Source organism: Sminthopsis crassicaudata, chromosome 2 (genome assembly GCF_048593235.1).
Source record: "Sminthopsis crassicaudata isolate SCR6 chromosome 2, ASM4859323v1, whole genome shotgun sequence".
Lineage (NCBI taxonomy): Eukaryota > Metazoa > Chordata > Mammalia > Dasyuromorphia > Dasyuridae > Sminthopsis > Sminthopsis crassicaudata.
The window spans coordinates 9,551,806-9,562,426 of NC_133618.1; the positions used below are offsets into that span (position 1 = coordinate 9,551,806).

A 10,621-nucleotide genomic window follows, 5' to 3' on the forward strand; every position below is an offset into this window, starting at 1 on the left:
AGAGTTGACTGAGCTGGGCAAAGAGCTCAGCTCCAAGATTTTGCAGAGCACTCGAGGACAGAGCCAGTGTGTCACTCACAAGAAACTCTTCAAGCTGTTCTGTGAGGAGGACCATACAGCCCTGTGTGTGACATGTGTTGAAAGCCCAGAGCATGGGGCTCACAAAATCGCCCCCGTGCAAGAGGCTGCTGACAAATACAGAAGGGAGCTTCAGCACATTCACAGTCGTTTGGAGGAACATCTGGAGGAAGGTGAGCAACTTCTTGCTCAGGTGAAGAGACCTGCTATTGACTGGGACTGGATAATCAGGGGAGAATTCTTCCAACTTCACCAGTTACTGATGGAGGAAGAGAAGCGATGCCTTGACAGGATGAGGCAAGACCAGAAGGCCAGCCAGGACAGACTCTCCCAGCACATACAGATCCTACAGGAACTCATGCAAGAGCTGCAGGAAGCGGGCCGCCAAGCCAATCTGGATCTGCTGCAAGATGCCAAGCAGCTGCTGGGGAGGAGCGAGGCTGTGTTGGCCCAAAGGGCCAAGGCTGTCACCCCAGAACTGAGAGAATATCCCATCCCTGGCCTGATCCAGATGCTCCACAGATTCCGAGTGGACCTCACCATGGACGCCACATCAGCTGCTTCCTGTGTTTCTGTTTCTGAGGACCTCAAGAGTGCCAAGGCTGGAGAGGACTGGCCAGAGGAGACTGAGGACCCTTCTTGCCATGCTGTGCTTGCTGGGCAAGCCTTCAGCTCGGGCAGTCAGTACTGGGAGGTGGATGTGACTCAATTGCCTCAGTGGGTCCTGGGGATCTACACCCCCTACTTGAGGAGGAAAAGGGCCAGGGACATGGACTCCTGTGACTTTGCTTTCTTGCTTCGCTGTGTCAAGAAAGAAGGAGAATACTATTTACAGACCTATCCTGGACCACTGAACCATCGAATCAAAGGCCCTCTACCTCGGGTTGGGGTGTTCTTGGAATATTCCCCTGGGACTCTGGCCTTTTACAATGTTCTCCAAAGTTCCCTTATTTATAAATTCCATTCTATTCCCTTCACAGACCCCGTCCAGCCCATCTTTTCCCCTGGCCCCCCACTTCCAGGAACAAAGCCTGGTCCCATGACTCTGTGTGCAGTGGGCTCTCATCTTGGAGCTTGCTGCTATTCCTATCCATGATCATTTCTCCAGGGAGTTCTCAACTCATCCTTTTCTGTGTTCACTCTATCCTTTCAACAAGAGTCTCCCTGCTTAGCAACTGGAGACTAGACTTTCCACCCTGAAAGTTGAGGGGTTCAATCCCCACTCTTTTGGATTCTTTTATGCTACGTTCAGGTATTTTTTTTTTTAACAATGTCAATATTTCCTCAATTACTGGAAATCATACCTGAGCAATCTTTTCCTGTAATTTTATGCTTCATTTCCTCTTAGAATTTATAGCACTACAATGGCCATAGATTTCAACATGTTGCAAAACATTCCCCTTGAATTGTAGTCAACTTTCCATTTTGCTTTCTTTAATATAAAATGAAGAAAATATCTAGTATTTATTTGACTTGTATTTTTGTTGTTCTTCATTAATTTTATTCACTTCGGACTGACCACATTTGAGATTTTTCTTGTTAGAGAAACTGATGTGCCCTTTTCTTCCCTAATCATTTAGTAGATTTTAAAGATGATAGACATGAAGCAAAGAGGGTAACCCGAATTACCCAGAGTTACACTGTTTTAAGTATCTATACCTAGATAGATTAGACAAGGATACGCTTACCAGACCAAAATTATTGCTTCTAGACTAGCCCTCACGGCCATAAGCATGATGAAGGGAACAGACCTTCTCACAATTAGCCCACCAACTGCCAGCCACAAGGGAGGGAAAGCCTAGAAGTATCAAGTACCTGGTGGGGAAAATGAGAGGCAACATATAGGAGGCAGATCAGACTATCCCTTCATCTTGAGTGCCTCAGATTCTGATGGATAAAGCCCAAGATCTGGAACCCAAGAAATTTAGGACTAACAATTTCCAATCCAGTATCTGCAACCCTCCTCCTGGGAAGCAGGTTTGTCGAGACATAGCCTTTCAATTGCTCTGGACACAACCACAACAACTGAGACTCAGAATTAAAAGTCTTTGCCATCAAAAGTCCTCAGCATTATCAAGAAATGCTATGATGTTATCAATGGAAATGACATTAAAGCATTAGCATCTGCTTTCTCAATGTACCCCGAGGGTCATAGGACCTTTCCGTCTCATTAGCAGCTGAAACCTTCCCTAAGTGTTCTTTTCTTCCCTCTCTGCATCCCCTACCCACATTAGAGTGTGTGTTCCTTAAGAGCAAGGTCTGTCTTCTTTATTTGTGTATCCAAAAGTTTACACAATACTTTGCACTTGTTTCATAAATGTTGTATTCACTTGCAAAAATAGTCCCTCATGATTTTGAAAAGTGGATGGATGGATGAAGTTGTCTAAATCACTTTTGAATAGAGAAATGCAAAATAAAACAATTCTCTATCAGATTAACTAATATGACAAAAAAAATGATGAATGATGAAGAGTATGTAGAAAATGACTGTGAAAAATGAATGCTAAAATTTGTTTATTTAAAAAAGGCAAGAAAAGATGATGAATGGAGAATTCCTGAACAGACTGTGGTGAATAAACAGAATTGATTATTCTTGTGCAATAAGAAATCATTTCCTTTCAAATTTCAATAAGTCCTTTTTGAGTCTGATGGAATCCAACTAAGAGACCAACCATACCAAAACAGAATGGTTTAAAAAACTGGCTCTAAACATGGTCCTAACCATCATGAACACATTCACATACAATATTTGACAGAGTTTTAAAAATATTCCAGGGCTTGCATGTAATGCCTTTTGCAATTGTTTGTTGTTATGGCAAGGATTTACCTTGGCAGAAGTAGCTTGAGAAAACTAATGAGGACCCATGGGAAAAAAATGGGAGGATTGCATCGATCTCAATCTGTTACCTGCAAGTAGAAAACTTGGACACTGAAACATTCAATTAAAGGCAATATAAAGGAAAAGTTATGTAATGAAATGTGCAAAAGAACAAGACATCAGGAATTCTTGATACTCTTAAACCACAATGGGAAGTGAAATACAAAAAGTTAAGTCAAGGAAAAGAGTCAAAGCAACAGAAAGAGAAAACTTTTAAATCCCCATAAATCAAGAATTCTACTTTAGGGGCTTCAAGAAGTCAAGAAATCCAAGGGAGGGAATATTCTAAAGAAGGATGTGGAAATTTTCTGGTTATTTGTGCAATCAAAAGAAGTTCCATTCAAGTTGGATCACATATGAAAAAGGAATTTTGTATACAGTAATTATAATGAATGACAGAGTGAGCCCATCAAAGGTGGAGAGTGAAACTTGAGCTTCTTTGGAAAACTGGAAAGCAGGCCAGATGAGATCCAGAATGATTGGCTTATACATCTTGCAGGAATGCATGAGCATTAGTAAAGCATGTTACTAACCTCCACTCTGGTGCAAGATTATTCCTTTCTTTGAAGGAATAGATAGACACACTGGGCCATGTTTGGGAGAGTTATAATTCAGTGAAATTGTGTTGGAAAGCAATTTGAAATTATGCAAAATGCCTAACATGTCCATTATTCTTTGCTCCAGAGATTCGACTTCTGGGCATTCCAAGTAGATCATTGATAAGAAAGCATAGAAATATACCAAAATATTTAGAAGCACTTTTTGTGGGTTTACAAATTATTTATCATAAAGATAAAGGAATATTTTGGTATAAGAAAGAAATAGCACAAATACAGACGTTAAAAATCCTGGAGAACTTAGCCAATAAACTGCTAAAATGAATATTATCGAAGCCAAATGATTTTAGGAAATAGCAAGGATATTTGACCCTACAGAGATGGAGCTGACAGTTTAATGCTTTTGTTCAATTATGTGTTTTTAAAAGTTTTGTGATTTAACCATGCAACAGATTATAGAACACTAAATACCAAAAATTATTGGTAGCAGGAGCAACTACTACTGCTGTGCAGGGCAGTGAATAGGGTGCCCCACCTAGAGTCAGGAAGACCCCTCTTCATGAATTCAAATCTAACCTCAGACACTTAGTAGGTCTATGGCTCAAGGCAAATCACTCAATCCGTTTGCCTCAGTTTCCTCTATAAAGTGAGCTAGAGAATGAAATGACAAACCACTCCAGTATATTTGCTGAGAAAACCCCAAATGAATTCATGAAGTCAGAATTAAATAAAAAAAAAAAAAACAACATATCAACTTATCCTAGGACTTTTTATCTGAAATCCAATCAACAAGATAAGGTAAATGGTTTTCAATAATAATAACAATCATTTATTAATACTTTATTAGTATGTCTGACCCCATTGAAATATGAGAATTTAATAATTTGAAATGATAATAATCCTTATTAGATACTTATTATCCTCTGAGGATTCCATACGTCAGACCTGAGATGTGAAGTACAGGTGATCTAAAGCTGATCTCAGGAGAAAGCTGGACTCATTGAGAACCTGGAAAGAGGGAAGGATGGAAGGAAAGGGGAAAGGAGGCCAAGAGGAGTCAGGAAGTCTGAGATTTTATTGACTTATCCACCTGCCCTAGGTGAGCCCCCAGATTCAAGACTGTCAGGAAAGGACTGAGGCTATCTTCCTGAGACCTTTTTTGTTTTCTTTAGAGGTCAATTACTTCCCATCTCTGGAGTTTGTGAACATTCAGAGGTGACTGCACTGATGGGTCTGAGTGGGTTCCAGAGATAAAAGACTGATTACCTCTGGAGATCCTGCTTGCTGAAACCTCTTACAAGGATAAGAAGTTGTCGGGAAGGAATGCCCACACAAAAGGAGCAGATTTTGATGGGAAGAAGATTACAGGCATGGAAAATTGACAGGGGGACTTTGGGGGAGGATGCTGCAAGGAGAACAGCCTTTTAAATTAATCTTAACAGAGAGATAGGTCTGTCAGAAAAGTAGAAGAGTTTTTCTTTCCCCTCTCATTCCTTTCCTTCCCTCCCATTCCTTCTGAACAAAAATGAGCCAAGTCACACTGAAACTTGAAGAGAGATCACAGGTATTTGTCAGATGAGCAAGTCATTTCCCCCGTGGGAATTTAGAGAAGACAAATCTTGTCATTACAAAGTTTGGCAATTTTTACATTTGTTGACTGAATAATTTTAAGTGTAAGTTTTACTGATGCCTTTTTTGATTGTTATAACCTCTAAATGATTCTGCTCAAATAGTGTGGGAAAAAAATCCCTTCCTTTTCACAAAGAACTGTAGATAAGCAAAACAAAGGAATATCCTGCCTATATCTGATCACATGAGCTTCATTCATCACTTGGATCTGCTGAGAGAAGAGAGGCATTCTTCATTGCTATGAGAATTAAGACTGATCAATACTGGTCAGACATGGCTTGCCTTTCGATGTTCATGTTTGCATCATTCTAATCATTATATATCTTGCTTTCCTGGTTCTGCTCATATCATTCTGCTTCAATCCAAGTCTTCCCAATTTCCTCTAAATTCTTCATGTTTCTTATTCTTTCTAGTTCAAGAATATTTCATTTTTACACCCATCTACCATATTAAAAATAAATAAGCATATTTTGGGGCATTTCCTTGGCTTCGAGATTTTTGCTACCACCAAAAAAGAAAAATAAAGTTGCTATAAATAAAGCTCTATATACACGGGATCTTTTCCTGTCTTTGATCTAGGATTGATATCTCTGGGTCGAAGGATGGGTTTAGTAAATTTTGAAAAATAGATAATTCCTCCAATAGACTTGTGATGGAGAGAGCCATCTGCATCCAGAAAGAGCTCCTGGGAATTGAACATGAGAACCTTTTTTGTTGTTGTTTGCCTGCTTTTTGTTTTCTGTCTCATTTTTTTCTTTTGGATCTTGATTTTTCTTGTGCAGCATTATAAATGTGGAAATATAGATAGAAGAATCAATTGCACATGTTTAACATATTGGATTACTTGCTATCTAGGGGAGGGAGAAAAATTTGGAACAAAAAGTTTTGCAAGGGTGAATGTTGAAAATTATCTTTGCAAATACTTTGAAAATGAAAACTATTATTTTAAAATAAAATAAAATATCCCCACCAAACTCAAAAAGAATAATTTAAAAATAACTTATTCACTCAAAAATATCTAATTCCAAGTTGTTTTCTAGAAGGGTGGGATCAATTCACAAGACTCACCAATAATGCATCAAAGTGTCTGTTGTCCCATGGCCATCCAAACATTTACCATTTGCCTCGTGGAGAATTTAAAGAAATATTTATAATATAAAGAGCTGTTTTATCACATAAAGGATAATTAGATAAATAAGGAGGATACAAATGTGACAATATTTAAATTACATGTTGGAATGAACTCTACATTTTTTCTTTTGATACAGCTAATATGAATTTGTTTTGTTTGACAATGCATATCTAACACAATGATTTTTTTTTTCTTTTATGTAAGTGAAAAGGAAATAGACTATATTAATAGAAAACTTAAATTTATTTTAAAAAGAAAGATATATTGAACTTATTCTATATTTTAAAAGAAAATAATAAAGATTCCTAATATTATTGCAATCCCACTCTTTCTGCCCTATTATATATATATATATTTCATTTTAATTATTAAGTTCAGAATTAAATAAAAAAATAATAATATCAAGCAAGAGAATTGTAATTTTCTGAACTTTGTGGGAGTTTAAAATTCCTGTGAAAATACAGTTTTTGTCTTGAAATCTGGTTGGTTAGTTGGTATTATTTTATTCTTTCTCCTCAGTCCTCAGAAACTGTAAATGAAGGACCTTCAACCACAAAACTTCAGTTTCATACTAATAACTAGCTCCAGGATCATGGGCTGGAAATTATCTTTCCAAAGTTCTCATTTAACAGATGATGAAGCTGAAGCCCTGTAAGCTTGTGATGCCCCCAAAGTTACACATTTAGCTGATGAATGGCAAGAGCTTCTGTTCAAATGCAAGTCTTTGGGGGCTTAAATCTAGCATCTTTCCTTAAACCATATTACACTTATCCCTTCTACATCAGGAGGGATAAACGAAGAATGGCTTCTTTGCAATCTGGAAAACGTGCATAAAGTTGGTGGTTTTTTTTTTTTTTTTTTTTTTTTGTTGTTGTTGTTGTTGTTGACAACCTCTTCATACCAAAGAAGATATATCAATAATGGTATTAAAAGATAAAATACATCGTCATTATACAATACTATATGCTTTATGCATCTATCCATTTGTAAAATTTTTTTTAATGATCTTTCCTCTTCTTTTCTTATTTTGGGTTTCCATAAAACTTCCCCTAAATACCATTTAATTTCTTATGCCAGTATATGATATATGAAAATCTCAATGGTACTAGGGATAACTTTATTAAACCAACTCTGCTCATTTGTACTTTGCCATCCTTTAATTAGGTTGAGCTTAATTCCACCTTCTGTGGGAAGCCTTCCCTTACTATTCCCACTTTATGGAACCCCTTCCTTCATTCTTTTGCATTTAGCAGATTCCATTAGCATAGTTAAAAAGAAGAGTCAATTTGTAGTCTGAAGATTTGGGATCAAATTCTGTCTCAAACACTAGCTGTGGGATTATGGGCACATCATTTAATCATTGTCAGCCTTAGTTTCTTCCTCTATAAACTGGGAGTAATAATAACACCTTCTTTCAAGGTATTGTGAAGATGGAATGAGGTCTATCTTTTCTTCCATCTTCTAGGTTTTGCTTTGAGACTGAAAACTTTAATCCTATGTTCCTAAAGGAGCTATAGAAAGTTGAGTATGTCCCTCAATCTGCCTAGGCTTCCATATCTACACCTTTATATTTAGAATCCCTTTAAGATGTTAGCTTTTGGACAGAAGTGAATTTTTCTTGAATTTTTCTTGCCTAGCATGCTCTCTGGTCTTTAGTGATGACTTCATGGACTGTTGGTTTAATCTATGAATGCTATTAATTCTCAACTTGAGTATTTCATCCACTGGGGATGATTTGTTATTTCTGTTTTTCTCTGAAATAAAAATGATTCTTTGGGAGATTTTTTTTGGGGGGGAAATGGAATAATTTGAGAGGAGTCAAGTCTATTCAAGGAAATCTGTGTCTGACAAATGCTTTTGCTATTGGAGCCTGCCCTCCCCAAACACCTAAAGCTCCCAAAACTAGTAACCTCCAAAGAATATCAAGTTGGCCTGGTTTGATTACAAACATTATTAATGAAAGCATTGGAAAGGATCTTGGAGCTCATGTAGTGAAACCTCTTCCAATGACAAGGAAAAAGGAGCTCAGAAAGGTAAGGGACTTTTCTAAGGTCACTAAGTGAGTAAAAGGGCAGATTAGTAGCACAGTGGACAGAACATTGGTCTTTGGAATTGGAAAGAGTTCATGAGTTGAAATCCCCCTCAGACATTGTGTCCCTGGGCAAGTTACTTCATCCTTTTTTGCCTCAGTTTTCTCACCTGTAAAAATAAATTGGCAAAGGAAATGGCAAACCATTCCAGTATCTTTGTCAAATGGAGTCACACAGAGTCCAACATAACAAAAGAGTAGATGCAAAACTTTGCAAACACAGTAGCATAACTTGGATTCCCTTGATCATTGAGACATTTCCTGAGATAATCATCTTAAAAAACTATTTTTTCTTTTTTCCAGATTGATGAATTCATCAATACAAATAACTCCTCATGGGAAAATTTCAGCCACTAATACAGGTCATAGAAAAACTCTTTAACTTAGAAGACAAAACTCTGGACGTGAGAGATTAACTTGGTCATGGTCACCCAGTCAAGGATCAAAGGCCAATCCACTACAAGAGGCTTCCCTTCTCTAACATAAAAGTAACGTAAATGAATCCAATAACTCCTTACTATATTTTATTGGACTCCAATATAGATTTCATTTTAAACAGTCAACATTTATTTGGATCTCCCGATTTAAAGTAAAAAGTAAAAATATTTCAATTCCATTACAAGATGAATTTTAAAATTAATTTTAGCATTTCTTTGGAAATGATCACATCATTGGAATAAGGGAGGAAAGAGGGAAAACATAGTGGGGAAAGGTTGCCTATTCTGACTCTACATTTGAATTCTCTGATGTTGAGATATACAAATCATTTTCCTACTGGGCATCATGGAGATCGGGATTCAAATCCCTTTTATTACATGTCTGGCAACAAGGAAGTTGGGGAGCTGATTTCTAACTCACTTTCTAGCTCTAACTCTGGTATTAGCATTGGTTGACGTAGCTTCCCATACAGAGAATACCACACATCCTTCCCATAACCCAGTAAGTGACGTCCATAATAAACATTCAAGTATCACTTTAGAGAAATGAATGGCTCAGAAGTATTGAACTCCTTAACTTTTTGAAGACTTTGATTCAAAATCAAATGGGAGAAAAACATCAGGACTGGATTTCTCACCCCATTTACCAAAAGAACATTTCCCAACTGAGTCCTGGATCTTAATAAATGTGTGTGTGTGTGTGTGTGTGTGTGTGCGCGCGCGCGTGCGTTCGTATGTGTGTGTATATTTGATTTCATTTCTTTCAGTCTAAACATCTCTCAGAATCTTAATCTCAGGGCATTGTCTGGAGAACTATAGTCATCCCGGGAAGTCTACGTTTATTTGCCAATCACCAGATGACACATCTTACTTCACCACCTCCTGTTTCTTAGTATGGACTAAGTATGCACTTAGTATGACAGTATGGACTGAAAGAAACCTTTGGGATGAAACAGAAGAGAAGGAACCCGATAAAAATGACTCCAGAGTCTGCATTATTTTTTCCTTTGCCTGCAAACATCGCGTCGGAATAATGGGAATTCATGGCTTTCCATCTTGAAACTTCAGTTCTCCTTCCCTTAAAATTTTTAGTTATAAGTGGTAGTTTGAGAAAAAAAAATGAGACGAAAGCTTTGAATGATTTCCATAGAGAATTGTGCAACAATTTCCCTTTAAAAAACAAAAACAAACAAACAAACGAAAAAAACAAACAAACAAGTAAACAAACAAACAAACAAACAAACAAAAAATACCCAACTTACCCCATCCTGGAATTGACATGGAGATAAGGATGAGGAAAAGGGATGAAAAACAAAAGAGAAAGAAATCTCTTTTCTAGGTATATTGGAAATAAAGTGGAGTGGGCTGTCACCAATGAAACGCCCTCTCTTTGATGTACCCGAGTTAGGGAGGGGGTTTGTCCCTCAGTAGCTCTGCACCTCCTAGGGCTGCTCCGTGGTCTTGAGAGATCCCACTTTCACCTCTTCCTTCTCCTGATCTCCCTTGTCCAATTTCGTATTAAATTGGATCTAAATGGTTAAAATGGATCTAAAGCATCCATTTCAAGTTTTCCATCGGTCCCAAAGGGAGCGTCCCAGAGCGCAGGGTGCATCGGGAGAAGTTTGGACTGGCAGGCAGGAGAAACTTGGTTCCGCTTCCACCTCTGACCGCCACTAGCTTTGGGACCTTGGCAGGTCTCTTCACGTCGGGGCTACGTCAGGGGTAAAACAGGAATCGGACTAACTCCCCCATCAGGACGCTGAGTTAGGAAGGTATCTGCAAACCCGAGCGCTGTCTAAAAGCGCATCTGAGTGTCAGCAG

The 10,621-nt window shown here is 38.0% G+C and overlaps 1 pseudogene; it reads left to right on the forward strand.

Moving 5' to 3' along the window:
- LOC141552569 (tripartite motif-containing protein 43-like) overlaps window positions 1-1,174 on the forward strand; it is a 1,397-nt pseudogene extending 223 nt beyond the window's left edge.
- The last annotated feature ends 9,447 nt before the right edge of the window (window positions 1,175-10,621 follow it).